This window comes from Tachyglossus aculeatus, chromosome X5, assembly GCF_015852505.1.
Source record: "Tachyglossus aculeatus isolate mTacAcu1 chromosome X5, mTacAcu1.pri, whole genome shotgun sequence".
NCBI lineage: Eukaryota > Metazoa > Chordata > Mammalia > Monotremata > Tachyglossidae > Tachyglossus > Tachyglossus aculeatus.
The window spans coordinates 1,034,668-1,048,715 of NC_052097.1; the positions used below are offsets into that span (position 1 = coordinate 1,034,668).

General features: G+C 51.5%; 1 protein-coding gene across 1 annotated transcript in view; it reads left to right on the forward strand.

Annotated features, from left to right (window-relative positions):
- Positions 1-825: 825 nt before the first annotated feature.
- FRYL (FRY like transcription coactivator) overlaps positions 826-14,048 on the forward strand; it is a 154,068-nt gene continuing 140,845 nt past the window's right edge. The window contains exons 1-2 of the mRNA XM_038769106.1: positions 826-1,000; positions 10,638-10,767. The gene's annotated coding sequence lies outside the window, so the exon portion shown is untranslated. The remainder of the gene's footprint in view (positions 1,001-10,637; positions 10,768-14,048) is intronic.

A 14,048-nucleotide genomic window follows, 5' to 3' on the forward strand; every position in this document is an offset into this window, starting at 1 on the left:
GAAAAATGTCAATGCTGTTGAACAGGGAGTGTGCTTCCCATGCCTTTCTGATTCCCATTGTTTACCGCTCAGAGGAAACCAGTAACTTCTTGTTACCTCAGACGCGGATAAAAACCGTTCCAGGAGGGAAACGCTCTTTGAATGGCTGCAGTTTTTCATTCCGTGATCAAAAGAAATGCTTCTTTGGAAAACATTAGGGGAGCGGGTTGGGAGACTCCAGCTGCATGCTGCAACTTGACTTACTGAGAGCAGTTAAAGTTGCCTGTGACCTGCCTCCGGGTGAGCATTTTCATTCCCTTAAAGGGAACATTCATTCCCTCGAGTGTGGCGGTGTTTGTTACGCTCCCAGGATCGTCTGGCGGAGTCCCGGTTGTTGTAACTCGCACACCCGAGCGGGCCTCGGATCGGTAGCCGGGTAAATCCTTAACTTTGCCTTCGCTTTTCTCTTAAAGACTATTTTGTTTTCTGCGGCGGTTACCGAGCGTGGGCGATTACGGGTCCCTCCCTCAAAGTTGCCCTTAGAGGACTGGCGACTTTGATTTTCCATCGTCCGGAGTCGTCCTCGATTAACCTTTTAGGGACCAAATGAGGCTCACGGTGAAAGTTGGGGAGCTTACCGACTCGCCGTGACGGTGCTCCAGAGTCGGGGTGGGCGGAGGTGGGGGAGCTTGATCCACAGGGAGCAGCAGTGTCCTAGAATCCAAGGTGGTGCCGTCTTTCCAAAGGGTGATTTATGTTACTAATTAGAAACTGCTTGTGGCCCCTGACCCTCCCATCCTGTTTGCTTCACTGATACATCTCTCTTCTATTCCAGCCCCTTCCAGTCCATGCGCGGCCACCCGCTAGGCGACTCGCTGCTCGTCTCGGCGGTTTTCCTCCATGGCCCTCCTTCCCAGCTTCCAGTGGACGGGCTAGGCCGGGAGCGATGCTTTTGAATGGATCCTCTCCGCGGCTGGTGTCCTCTCAGCGCCCACCCTTCTCCGGCCACCCTCGCTAGTTGGTAAGAAGGCTCACTTTGGTTTCCTTCCGTACACTTGAACTTGGAGAGTGTGTTCTGCGGGGAATCACCTCCCCGCCGTCCGTACCCCTTCCTGCTGGGTTCAGGCCGGACTGTCCCCCGAACCCATCTCAAAGTACGGGAAGTCTGCAGCCCCTTTCGTTCCTTCATTCATTCAGTTCATTCAGTCGTATTTATTGACCGCTTACTGGGTACAGAACACTGTACTAAGCACTTGGGAAAGTACAGTTCAGCAATAAAGAGAGAGACAGTCCCTGTCCACGCCGGATTTACAGTCTAGAAGCGGGGAGACAGACTTGAAAACAAGTAAACAGGCATCAATATAAATAGAATTTTTTAAAATTATTTTTTAATATTCATTCATTCATTCAATCGTATTTATTGAGCGCTTACTGTGTGCAGAGCATTGTACTAAGCGCTTGGGAAGTACAAGTTGGCAACATATAGAGACGGTCCCTACCCAACAGCGGGCTCATAGTCTAGAAGGGGGAGACAGATAGAATATTATTTATATATATATATAATTGTTTCTTGGCTGTTTCTAAACATGCAAGTCCTTGTCGGGTGTGATGGGCAGGGCCCTGGGCTCCAGGAGAATGGCAGCCCCTGACACTGACATACACTGTCAGCCCCCTCGGGTTTTTTGAGGATAGAAGGACAAGCAATAATGCATGCTCTGGGGAAGTTGGTCGTTTAGAAAACTCAGACTTTTCCAAAGACAAGACTTAGGCTGCAGGGATGGTGGGATTGCCTGGGGCGACGACAGGGAGCGTGAGGGATCCCAGAGCCCTGCCTTTCCGGGCCCCAAAGAGGAGGGAGGACCCCTTCCCTCCCACCCTCTGATCCCCCGCAGCTCCTGCCCGAGACAGTGCACTGCAACTACAATCCCAAGGGCCTTGGGCTAGTGTCCAAAATGCAGTGGCATCTGCAAGCTCCCCATCTGATTGCTGTCAGTCAGTAGTACTGAGTACCTGTTCTAAGTAGAGCACTATAATAAATACTTGGGAGAGCACAGTAGCATTAGGGGAAACAATTCTTGCCCACTGGGAGCTTACAGTCTAGCAAAGGAGACAGACTATAAAAGGGGCGGATAGAGAGAAGGGAAAAAGTGGATCACTAGACAAGTCGTCTGTCATTTGGTGTTCAGTTGGGATGGAATAGGGCGGCCTGTGGGGATTTGCCACATGAGAATGTGGATTTTCCCAGAGCCAGAGGTCAAACTGACCCTGGTCCACCTTGACCCTGTTCCTCAGATCATTCCCAGTCTTTCTTCCTGCCTGGACACGTGGGCCCTCTCCCCATTGAGATGTCTGCCTCCTCCCCCTGCTGCTCCCCAGGTTTCTGGCAGTGGTGCCCACCTCTCCCTGCTTATGCGAGGGTAGATCTCCTGTTCATTGATAGGGAGGTACATTGTGCCCGGGCCAGAATTTCTCTGGCCCAGGTCTGGCCTGGTGCTACTGTCCCTATCATCCTCTCTGGGCCTGAAGTGACTGCTGAGACCCAGGACCTCAACTTGAGCCCAGCTCAGCCTGGAGGACCGGAATTCCACCATCTTCGCCTTGATCAGGTCGGGAGATCCGCTCCAGAGGCAGGAGGGGAGGCTTTGGCACGAGCGCGCCAGCCGGGCCATGACCCAACCCTGAAGTGAGGTGGAGGAGAAGGATGCCATGCTCCGAGTTAGTGCTGCGCTGCTGTTCTTGGCATGGGAAGGTGCTCCAACTTACTAGAGGCCGCTAGAAACGGCACCTGAGGACTGGTGGAATGCCTATTGGCATGGAGCATGGAGTTTGGCATAAGGTGACCTCTTTGGGTTAGTGGAGTTAACCCAATTCCATGGGGAAGATCCAGCTCTGGGCAAGTCCGAGTTCATTCATTCATTTAATCATATTTATTAAGCACTTACCGTTTGCACAGCACTGTATTAAGCGCTTGGGAAAGTACAGTACAACTATAAACAGTGACATTTGCTGCCCATAGCGAGCTCACGGTTAGAGAGGGGGAGACAGACGTCAAAACAAATAAATAAAATCCCACAGTCCAGACTCAGCTTGGCGGGAAGGTTCCTGCACCTTGGGGCCGGGGGAGGAGGGTTCCCAGCAGAAACGGCAAAGGGACCATTGGTTCGGTGGCTGTGACCTGTCTCCCGTAGGCTTATATCTCCCACATCAGTGACCATGACCCATCCAGATTTGAAGCTGCTAGGAGACATAAACCCCATTTAGATGCTAGGTTTATTTTTAGGGACTATGGCTTGGTGAAAGTCCATGTAATAAGGAGCGTATGTGTGTTCCAGTCTTGTCTGGAGGAGAGGTCTCCGGATCAGGAATCCCACAGAGCGTTAATCTGCATTTAGGACCAGCTGGTCTCTCCAAGAATCCGTCTCCAGTCGCCTGGAATAAATGCTCGACCTGTGTAAACCTGAGGCATCCCCAAATTTGGTCCCAAATCAGAACTTGAGTTGAGAGCATTGGGATCTTTCCGCTCGTGGGGGCAGTTTGGGGATTTGATCGAGTGAGGATATTTTAAGTAGTCCCTATTTGTTGCTGTCACTGATAAGAAAAGAATCCACTGGCACGATTCACTTGAAAGAATGTATCCCCAAGCCAATTTGCACTGTTTTGGGGAGGACGGGAATGGAGAAAGCCAGCCACTTTCCTCCAGAGGGGCATTTTTCCAGTGCCTATGGCAGTCCCTTGTCTGGCCATCTGGCCTTATTGCTGGCTTCTTTTTCTGATTGATTCTTTTCAAAAGGAATACATTTTTTGTCCTGGGCATTTACGTAATCAGTGTGGCTTTTTAAAATTAAGCTCTTGCTCTGTGCTTAGTCTTGAAATGGTTACAAGGTAATCAGTTCAAACCCTGTCCCTGTCCCACCTGAGGTTCCCGATCTAAGAGGGAGGGATAACAGGGATGATGTCTCCCTTTTACAGGTGAGGGAACGGAGACCCAGAGAGGTGAAACAACTTGCCTAGGTCTCATAGCGGGCCGTGCACCACCAACTTCTCATTTTCATCCCAATGTCTAGAGTATAGAGTATGTTTCCTTCCTCAGAAATGAGATGAAACGCTTTTGAGAGTGACTGGGAAATAGGACTGGTGTTCTTGGCCAGAAGAACTTGTCACTCCAAGGACATTTGGGGGCCGGGATTATCACTTCTCGTTCAGAGTATGGCCATAAAGGCAGCTATCCTTGGCCATAAAGACAGCTATCCTCGAGGAAGGGTCAGGTCAGGGTCAGCCACTTGGGCTGGACAACTTTATGGGATCAGAGATGGAACTCGGCAACTAGAAAAGTTCTGGATTCAAGAAATGTCTTGTGGACAGGTTTCTCTGTCAGGGATTTTTTTTTTCTTCTGTTGATGGAGATGTGTTTTTTGGGGGAGGACGGGAGAAAATTTTAGGGGCTGATTATCAGACATAAATTTTGTGGCATATTCTGGATGGCCACCCCCTGTGACCAGATTGAAGGGGAATACGGTTTGTAGCCGTGTCTGGGTGAGAAGTGGGCTATTTTCCATCTAAAAGGTGGTGAGGTGGATAAATTGCTTGCCAGCCTCTACGGACTTCTAGAGTTGGTTTCATATGGAAGGAGGGAGGGAAAAAGAAAAACAAAACGCATGAATGGTCATCATTTCTTCTGACAGTGGCTACCACGTTCCCGTATGCGGGAACAGTTGGGTAGTTACAGTGCCTGGACCCGTCAGGGCTGGGAATTTGGGGCTGCAGTGCCATTCTTGCCACTATTGAGGCTTGGAATATTGCTTGCGGGCTGTTCCTCGGAAAGCCAGGGCGGATAGCCCTTGGCCCTTTCTCCGGCGGGGCATGAGGCCTCCTTGAGCCTGAGAGCTTTGGACTGGATGGAAGTTGCCTGCCATCAGTCAATCAATCAGTCAATCACTTCTTACCCATCTGCAACCGCTAAACCAAGGCTGGGTTGGGGTACTTACCTGCCCCATGATCCTGGAGGCAGTAAATGGTAGGGCTTTGGCACTCACCTGTCCTAATTCCACCTAACCACTCATCCAAAGTGAGGGAATGATTTGTGCTACTGGTCCCCCCCAAACCTGGCATATCCAAGAGCCTGGGGGGCTTTGGGGTGGGGATTGTGGGACGTCTGTGGAGGATTATCTGACTGTTTGCTGATCAGATCGCTGATTAAATTAGGATATAACCTGGTGTTGAAAGTGTTGTAGAGAGGCCAGAGCCCGTTTGCTGATCCCGTGAGTAGAGTCGCAAATTCTGAAGCCAGTGTGTGTATGGGGGGGTTAGGGGGAGAGGGTACGTCCTGGAAGAAGGAGGAGGGGCAGTTGAAACCGGTTGCTTGCTAGGCAGATGAGCAGATTTTAGGCAAATAAATGCTCCGAGTCGCTGTAGGCTCTCCTCAGGAGGAGCCATAGGGGGTAAGGCTCCAGATAATGTGCTTTCGAGGTAATTTTCCTTTTCATTGCCACAATTTTTAGTGATCAAAAAAAAGGCATTTCTCTCATTTGGCCCTACTTAGTTACACAACTTGTACTTCCCAAGCGCTTAGTACAGCGCTCTCCGCGCAGTAAGCGCTCAATAAACACGATTGAATAGAAATAAATTGAATTATAGACATATACACATCGTTAATGAAATAAATAGAATAATAAATAGGTAACTATGCACAAGTGCTGTGGGGCAGTGGGGAGGGGAGGAAGAGCAGAGGAAAAGGGTGGCTCAGTCTGGGAAGGCCTTCTGGAGGAGGTGGGCTTTCAGTAGGGCTTTGAAAGGGAGAAGTGTGCAAGTTTGGCGTGTGTGAGGAGGGAGGGCATCTAATCCCAGCCCTGCCACTTGTCTGCCATGTGACCCTGGGCAAGTCACTTCACTTCTCTGGGCCTCAGTTACCTCATCTGTAAAATGGGGCTTGACTGTGAGCCCCATGAGGGACAGGGTGTATGTCCAACCTGATTAGCCTGTATCTGCCTCAGCACTTAGTACCTCTAGACTGTAAATTCATCCTCTTGACTGTTAACGCGTGGGCAGGGAATGTGTCTGTCATATTGGACGCTCCCAAGTGCTTAGTACGATGTTCTGCACACTGTAAGTGCTCAACAGATACAATTGACTGACTACAGTGCCTGACACAGGGTAAACGCTCAATGAATACCGTAAAAAAAGGCTTTTTCTGAGAAAAATGATGATGGTGCTTTGAGTTCTGAGGGAGACAGCAGGATGAGAAAGAATGAGGTGCAGACCCCCAGCTCGTAGGCTGGTTGGTCACACAAGAGAAGAATGACGGGAATGCATTTTCCTTCTGAGCTCCTGTGGTTCCTTGGTCTTCCAGAACAAGGTGAGAGCGGCAGAAGCCCAGGCACCAGCGGCGAGGGCGAGAGCAGGATGAGGAGGCGGAAGGAGTGGAAATTTGTCCCACGCTTTCAATTCAGTCGGATGGAAAGTGTGGTAGAAAGAGGAGCAGTGTGGCCCAGTGGGAAAAGCCCAGGCCTTGGAATCAGAGTGTCTGGGATCTAATCCTGGCTCCTCCAGTTTTCTGCTGCTTGACCTTGGGCAAGTCACTGAATTTCTTTGCACCTCAGTTACCTCATCTAGAAAATGGGGATTAAGGCTGGGAGTCTCTTGTGAGAAGCAGCGTGGCTCAGTGGAAAAGAGCCCGGGCTTCGGAGTCAGAGTTCATGGGTTCCAATCCCGGCTCTGCCAGTCGTCAGTTGTGTGACTTTGGCCAAGTCACTTAACTTCTCTGGGCCTCAGTTACCTCATCTGTAAAATGGGGATTAAGACTGTGAGCCCCCCATGGGACAACCTGATCACCTTGTATCCTCCCCAGTGCTTAGAACAGTGCTTTGCACAAAGTAAGCGCTTAACAAATGCCATTATTATTATTATTATTATTATCCTGGGTGGCCACTGGACTACTTGCACAAATGAAAAGGCTTCAGTTCCCTCCAGTCTGGTTTTAAAGAGGCTGGGTAGTCTTGGGTCCTTTAGACAGAAAAATGTGTTAACCATTTGGGGCATGGGGGTGAGAGAGAGGGTGAGAGAGCGAGAGAGAGAGAGTGTGTGTGTGTGTGTACACACACACACTGGGATGTAGCAGAGAGACAGAACAAAATGGATTTCTTTGTGGCTTAGGAATGTAGACTGTGAGCCCACTGTTGGGTAGGGACTGTCTCTATATGTTGCCAACTTGTACTTCCCAAGCGCTTAGTACAGTGCTCTGCACACAGTAAGTACTCAGTAAATACGATTGATTGATTGATTGAATAAGAAAGTAAAGTGTAGACTACACAATGCACAGGGTCGGGACTCGATGGAGCAACAGTTTCCCTCCCTGACCTGAGTCTCCTCCAGCCTCCTTGAGCTACTTCAGGGTCGTGTTCTTTTCTTCCCTCAAGCTAACCTCCCCACCGAGCCCTGCCCCCAAATGCCAAGATGCCAGGGCCCCAAGCTTCAACTGGACAATTCCAGTGACCACCATGACAGCCTTTAACTCACCCGGGCTATAGGTGTGGTAAGGAATCCCTTCCAAGAGCGGAGTAGGAGGGACGGCAGGAAATCCATCTCGGTGGACTAGCCACCACAAATGGCAATAAACGCGGCTTTGGAAGGCCTTCCAAACCGTTGGGGCCGAACTGGGAGCTGGGGATGCCAGGGGTTGCCTTCGGGCAAGTAGACGGGGAGCCCGCTATTGGGTAGGGACCGTCTCTATCATCATCATCAATCGTATTTATTGAGCGCTTACTATGTGCAGAGCACTGTACTAAGCTCTTGGGAAGTACAGATTGGCAACATATAGAGACAGTCCCTACCCAACAGTGGGCTCACAGTCTAAAATGGGGAGACAGGGAACAAAACCAAACATACTAACAAAATAAAATAAATAGAATAGATATGTACAAGTAAAATAAATAAATAAATAGAGTAATAAATATGTACAAACATATATACATATATACAGGTGCTGTGGGGAAGGGAAGGAGGTAAGATGGGGGGATGGAGAGGGGGACGAGGGGGAGAGGAAGGAAGGGGCTCAGTCTGGGAAGGCCTCCTGGAGGAGGTGAGCTCTCAGCAGGGCCTTGAAGGGAGGAAGAGAGCTCTGTATGTTGCCAACATGTGCTTCCCAAGCGCTTAGTACAGTGCCCTGCACACAGTAAGCGCTCAATAAATACGATTGATTGAATGAATGAATGAATGAATGAATGAATGGTCCTGAGGGCAAACGGGCCTGAGCAGTTTTTCAGAGAGGGAGCATTTCCACATGTGGCCAGTAGAGGTCAGCCTTCTCAACCTCTTTTCCTGGGAAGGAAATTCCCGGGTAAATGGGAATATTCTTGGCATAAGGAGATTGTTTTACATTCCCTAGAGTCGATTTGGGGACTGCCAGGATTGTGTTAACCGGGTCTTATTATGGAGCAGCCAATCTCCTCTCCGCCGCTTGTGCAGCCGGTGTGGGCACCTCCCCACGCTGGGTCAGAAACCAGGCCGCAAGCAAGGTCTGCTTCCGAGCGCTAACTCCTTTACCTCAGTTTGTCCATCGCCTTTGCCCCGCACGGTCCTGTGGGGCCGGAGCCACCTGTCCCCGTGGCTCAGTGGAGAGAGCCCGGGCTTTGGAGTCAGAGGTCATGGGTTCGAATCCCGGCTCCACCACAAGTCCGCTGTGTGACCTTGGGCAAGTCACTTAACTTCTCTGAGCCTCAGTTACCTCATCTGTAAAAATGGGGATTAAGACTGTGAGCCCCACGTGGGACAACTTGATCACATTGTATCCCCCCCAGCGCTTAGAACAGTGCTTTGCACATATTATTATTATTATTATTATTATGAGCACCCAGGCGGGGCATGTGATCTGCCTGGGCGGTCAACAGAATAGGGAGTCAATCCACGCTCTGGCCAGCCGCCCCTCCCTTGAGGGTTGCAGCACGGTGAGGCGGCAGATATTTCTTCGAGTAGGCGGGGGAGATGTCTGCCGCTGATGCTTCCCCCCGGCACCTTGTGAGTTTGTGAATGGGAATTTGGCAGCCCGCTTGGCCCAGGCCTCGCCACCTGCGCCGCAGTCCTGCTCCGGAGGCAGCGTCAGCGGAGAACGTGGCTTCGTCAGCACAAGCGTCGAGATTTCTGCAGGTTTGGTTACAGCTCAGTGCCGTCTTCGGAGTCCTCTTTAGGCAGACGGTATTCACTGTAATCAGCAATTACAGATGGCAGCCTAGCCCACCTTCCTGCTGTCCAAATTCGAAACTGGGGACAAGGTTAAAAAGGAGTAGTTCAAGGAGGATTCTGGTAAGGTGAAGTCGATCACAACAGGAGAGAAATGTTCCCGGTTAAAAAGGAGTAGTTCAAGGAGGATTCTGGTAAGGTGAAGTCGATCAAAACAGGAGAGAAATGTCCCCGGCTCCGCCACTTGCCTCCTGTGTGAGCTTGGGCAGGCCACTGAACTTCTCGATGCCTCAGTTTCCTTATCTGTAAAATGGGGATTCAACACCTGGTCTTCCCCCCCCTTAGACCGTGGGGCCAATGTGGGACAAGGACTGTGTCCAGCCTGATTATTCTCTATCTACCCCGTATCTTACAACAGTGTTTGTCACAGACTAAGCTTTTAACATTCATTCAGTCGTATTTGAGCACTCACTGTGTGCAGAACCCTTTACTAAGCGCTTGGGAGAGTACAGTATAACAATAACAAATACTCTTAACGTATATATCTCAGTACTTCTTGTTGTTATTTATTATTATTCCCTAATTTTAAACCCAGAATGGGAAGTAGGCATTCCCAAAATCTTAATGGCATCAAGAGACAATATTTGCTTTTTCATGAGGGAAGTTACTTGTGGGGATCGTAGAAATGAAGGGAGTTTGCGTGGATGGTTAATTTATAAGAAAGCAATCTCAGTATGCTCATTTTGTAGACTTGTCCTCCTAATAGCAGTAATAATGAATGCGAGCGGTAAAGTTCCCTCCAAAGGGAGGAGGCACACGGGTGATAGAGTGGGTTGAAACCAAAGGAGAGAAGGCACCAGTGTCTGCCTGAATTTAAGAAGCAGTACCAGAATGGTGGATGCTTCCCTCGGACAAGTAGCTCTCAAAACTTCCTTCTTTGCTTGCCGTCATCTTCTCCTGGTTTGGTGGCGGGCGAACTCCCCGACCGGGGAGACGGAGAGGGAGCGAAAGGGGTGTAATCCCTCGGCCTCACTTGTACCCAGTTGAGGGGGTTTGGAGGAGGTGGGGCCGAAGAACTTTCTGAAAAGGATAACATGCCGCTCGAGGCCTTGTGGAAAGGACACCAACGGCCTGCCCTTTCCCGGAAGGAAAGTTCACCGGCTGCTGGTGGGGCGGGGCCTCCCGGATCCTGTTGGATCCAGGCCCAAGGGGCAGGCTGATCCCAGTTCCTTTGGTTGGACCCGACCAGACTGCCATCCTGTACCCCTCCCAGAGTGGCTGCCGCCGCCCTCGTAAAGACCGAGTGCCGAGACTTGGGTCACGTAATTACGTGACCGACGATATTCTGTGAGCAGGTCCATCTGGGATGGTCCGGAGCCCCCTGAGGGGTTAAGGTTCCCTTGAGGGGGGCCAGAGTGACAGCTCGGGGACAGGACGGGGTATCTGCATGTGCGCCGGATCACGGTGGTTTTCTTTCATTCCTCCAGAGTTGACGCCGTCCGCTGGGATCTTGGATGATTTACCCCTGAGAGTTCAGTCCCGCGGGCCTGCTCGAGTCACCAAGTCAAGATCGATGCACCGAGTTCCCGTCAAGTGGTCGCTGTCATTGGTGATTTGGTAAGATTCTCGCAGGGGCTCTAAGATCCCCACGTGGAATATGAGTTTGGGGAAGATGTTGGAGGAACTGACTGTCTTACTGTAGCTCATCCATGGCTCTCCGCGCTGAGCCATCTGACATGCTGTCCTTCTCTCTGTGGAGTACCCCCACATGGCTCAACCCTTGTCATTTGCCTTGTTTACCACCTCTTCTCTGAAGCCTTCCCAGATTAACCCTGCCCTGATCCAGGTGCCTCCAGGCACCCCCTGTCAACCTGAACCCTAAAATGGTTACCTGTATTTTGTCATGGGTGTCACGTCTTCATGTTGCTCGTCCTGATTACCCTGTTAAATCGTGAGTGCGGTCAGGGGTCAGACTTGGTCTTGTGTCCCTAGAAGTGTGTCCCCCAAGGGCTCCCTCCGAATAAACACTTGGCCTTCCCTACCATCATCCTCTTTAAACTCTCATACTGTAGGCTATTCAGCCGTGCTCGTCTTCCCCAGTGGACTGGAGGTTCCTTGATTGCTGGCGTCGTTCTTTGGGGCCCCAGAGGGCCTGGTTGATCCCTGTCCGTATGGCAGGCAATGGAGCCGCTGCCTGACAGACTTCCGGCAGAGCTGCGGGACGATGATTTTCCTTCAGGGAATTATCGCCACCTTCCATACCGCTGCCAGAATATGAGGGGCTGGTGGTGGTGAGCCGAAGGGCTCAGCTGGAGCTGCCAGCGAGTTCCTGTAAGCTGCGGAGCACGTCACCTCCAGTATGCCATCCAAAGGGCTCAGCCGAAACAAAGGGCATGCTGGACCGCGGGAGCGGGTCATGGGGTGGGAGCGGAAGGAGAACGGACGACTCCCTTCAGACAGGGCAGGACTGGTTGGGGAGGAGTGGGGCCAGGAGGTGAGCTACAGAGGAGTCCAGCCCCATTTCCTTGTTCCTCCTCCCCAGGGGCTGCAAGGCTGCCAACTGTCATGGAGGGGGCGGGCCCTGCCCCGGGTTGCATCCTGCTGGCATTCGGCCCAGAGCGGCTGCGTCTGCAGCCCGGGTCGCCGCTCAGCTAGGAGAGGTGCCATTTCGGCAGGCGGGTGAGCGAAGCCGGAGGGCCCCGAGGGACGGCGGGGCTTCCTGTCAGCTCGGAGGCTTCGCCACCCAGGACCCCGTGCCGAGGGGTCTGTCGGCTCTGGGCGCAGCGAGCGAGTGGCACGTGACAAAGTGCACACAAAAGCTTTTTCCCTGTGGCACCCGTCGATGGCCAGCGTGACGGCCGCGTCCCAGTGCTGGGCTGGCACCATTGTAGTCCTCGACACCCATTACAACCAGCTCTTTTTTTTTTTCAAGCTTCCTGATGGCCCCTTGAGGACCAGGGACCATGTCTGATTTCCACCTCGGTATATTTTCCTAGCACTTAGTACAGTGCCCTGCATACAGCGTGCGCTTAATAAATACTATTACTTCTAGTGTGCATTCAGTAGAGGCATATTAGAATTTGCAGGACAACTGTAAAAGTATACAGACTTTATCTCTGGGCATCTCTCTGTCACTGCGGCCTCCAGGAGTCCAGACACCTCCCCAGTGTAACATGCCTCTTGTTGTCTCAGCCGCGGGGAACACTTTACCGTAGGGAGAGGGATGCTCACGAGCTTATTCGTACTTCTCCAACCGGGTTTTCCATTTTCCCTTTCCTTTCCCGTTTGGCGGACGAAAGTCGACCCAGTTCTGAGTCGGAAATTTGCTGAACAGGGAGCCGTTCGGCAGGGGATTCGTTACCAACCACAGCATAGTACTGATGGCTATTCCTTTTCCGCTCTGTTACTTAAGCACCTCCTCATGTCCACAAGTCCTTTTTTCTTCTCCCTCCTCCCTGTAATTCATTATTGAGCGCTTACTGTGTGCAGAGCGCTGTACTAAGCGCTTGATGTATTACTGGTATTTGTTAAATGCTTACTGTGTGTTAAGCACTGTTCTAAATGCTGGGGCAGATTCAAGTTAATCAGGTTGGACACATGGGGTTCACGGTCTAAGTAAGAGGAGGAACAGGTCTTTTTTTTTATGTTATTTGTTAAGCATTATTATGTGCCAGGTACTGTTCTAAGCTCTGGGGTAGATGCGAACTAATCAGGTTGGACACAGTCCCTGTCCCACGTGGGGCTCACAGTCTTAATCCTCACTTTATAGATGAGGTCCAGAAGTGAAGTGACTTGCCCACAGTCACCCGGCGGGCAGGCAGCAGAGCCCGGATGGGTCCTCTGACTCCAGGCCCGTGATCTTTGCGCCAGGGCATGCCACTCCTCCCAAGATCTGCTCAATTATTGGCAGTCATAGGTCACCCGTGCCAAGGCCGGGCCCTTCCATTTGGGTGAGCCTCCGGGGGTAGGCAGAGTTGAGGAACTTTGTGTGTTGCGTGAGTGACAGGGTTGAGAGCGAGCCTCCCGGTGCCAACCTTTTCGACTCGACCGAGCAGCTGTTTGGAAAGCCTGCTGGCTAGTGGGCTTTCCGAGTGATAAGCGTTATCTTCGGAATTCAGGCCACCCTTGCTCCCCTCAGCCGGACATCATTTCAGACGGAGAGTCGGCCCACATGAGGTTAAACATGCTTACTTTGCCACGGTCGAACTCTTTTAGGATGGCAATTTAAGCCCACGGACGGCGGAATCTTTTTTTTTTTTTACGGTAGCGGACCACGAGCCCACGCAGTCTCTGATGGACGCACGGACCCAGCAGCCTCACGAGCCAGTGCTGGTGGGGTGTGTTATCAGCGTGGCCTGCCCACGCCATAAAATCAGCTTTGGGACAGCTGGCATCTGAGCCCTTGGTGTTTAACACCGCCTAGGTGTGGCATGAGCACCGCCTGGGCTTTTGTGACGTGGCTGTATAAAGAAGCTCGAGCCCGACGGCGACAGCCTTCTTCAGGAAAGCGAACCGAAGCATATGTGTATGCCTGCGTGGGTCCGTGGGGTCGGGGAAGGGGAGGGGGATGCGTGACTGCATGCCTTGAACACGGACAAGTTGGTTGAGAGCAGAAATGTAGCAGGAACCCAGAATGGATTTTTTAAAGAAAGTGGTTCCCTCCGCTCTTTCTGGAGAAGTGGTTGCGGATTTTGGAGATTCGGTCCCGGAAAGCTCCCCAAAGTTACTCAAGGTGAGACGCATCAACCAGCTCTCCTTGGGACGGACGGTAGATGAGGAGCCCGGTTCTAATCAACTTGGACGGCGACCTCGAGGTAAAGCGCCGTCATTCTTTCAGACTTCCTAGAATTTCATTTTGCTGGGAGAGGCCTGCCTAGTGGAAAGAGCTCAGGTCTGGG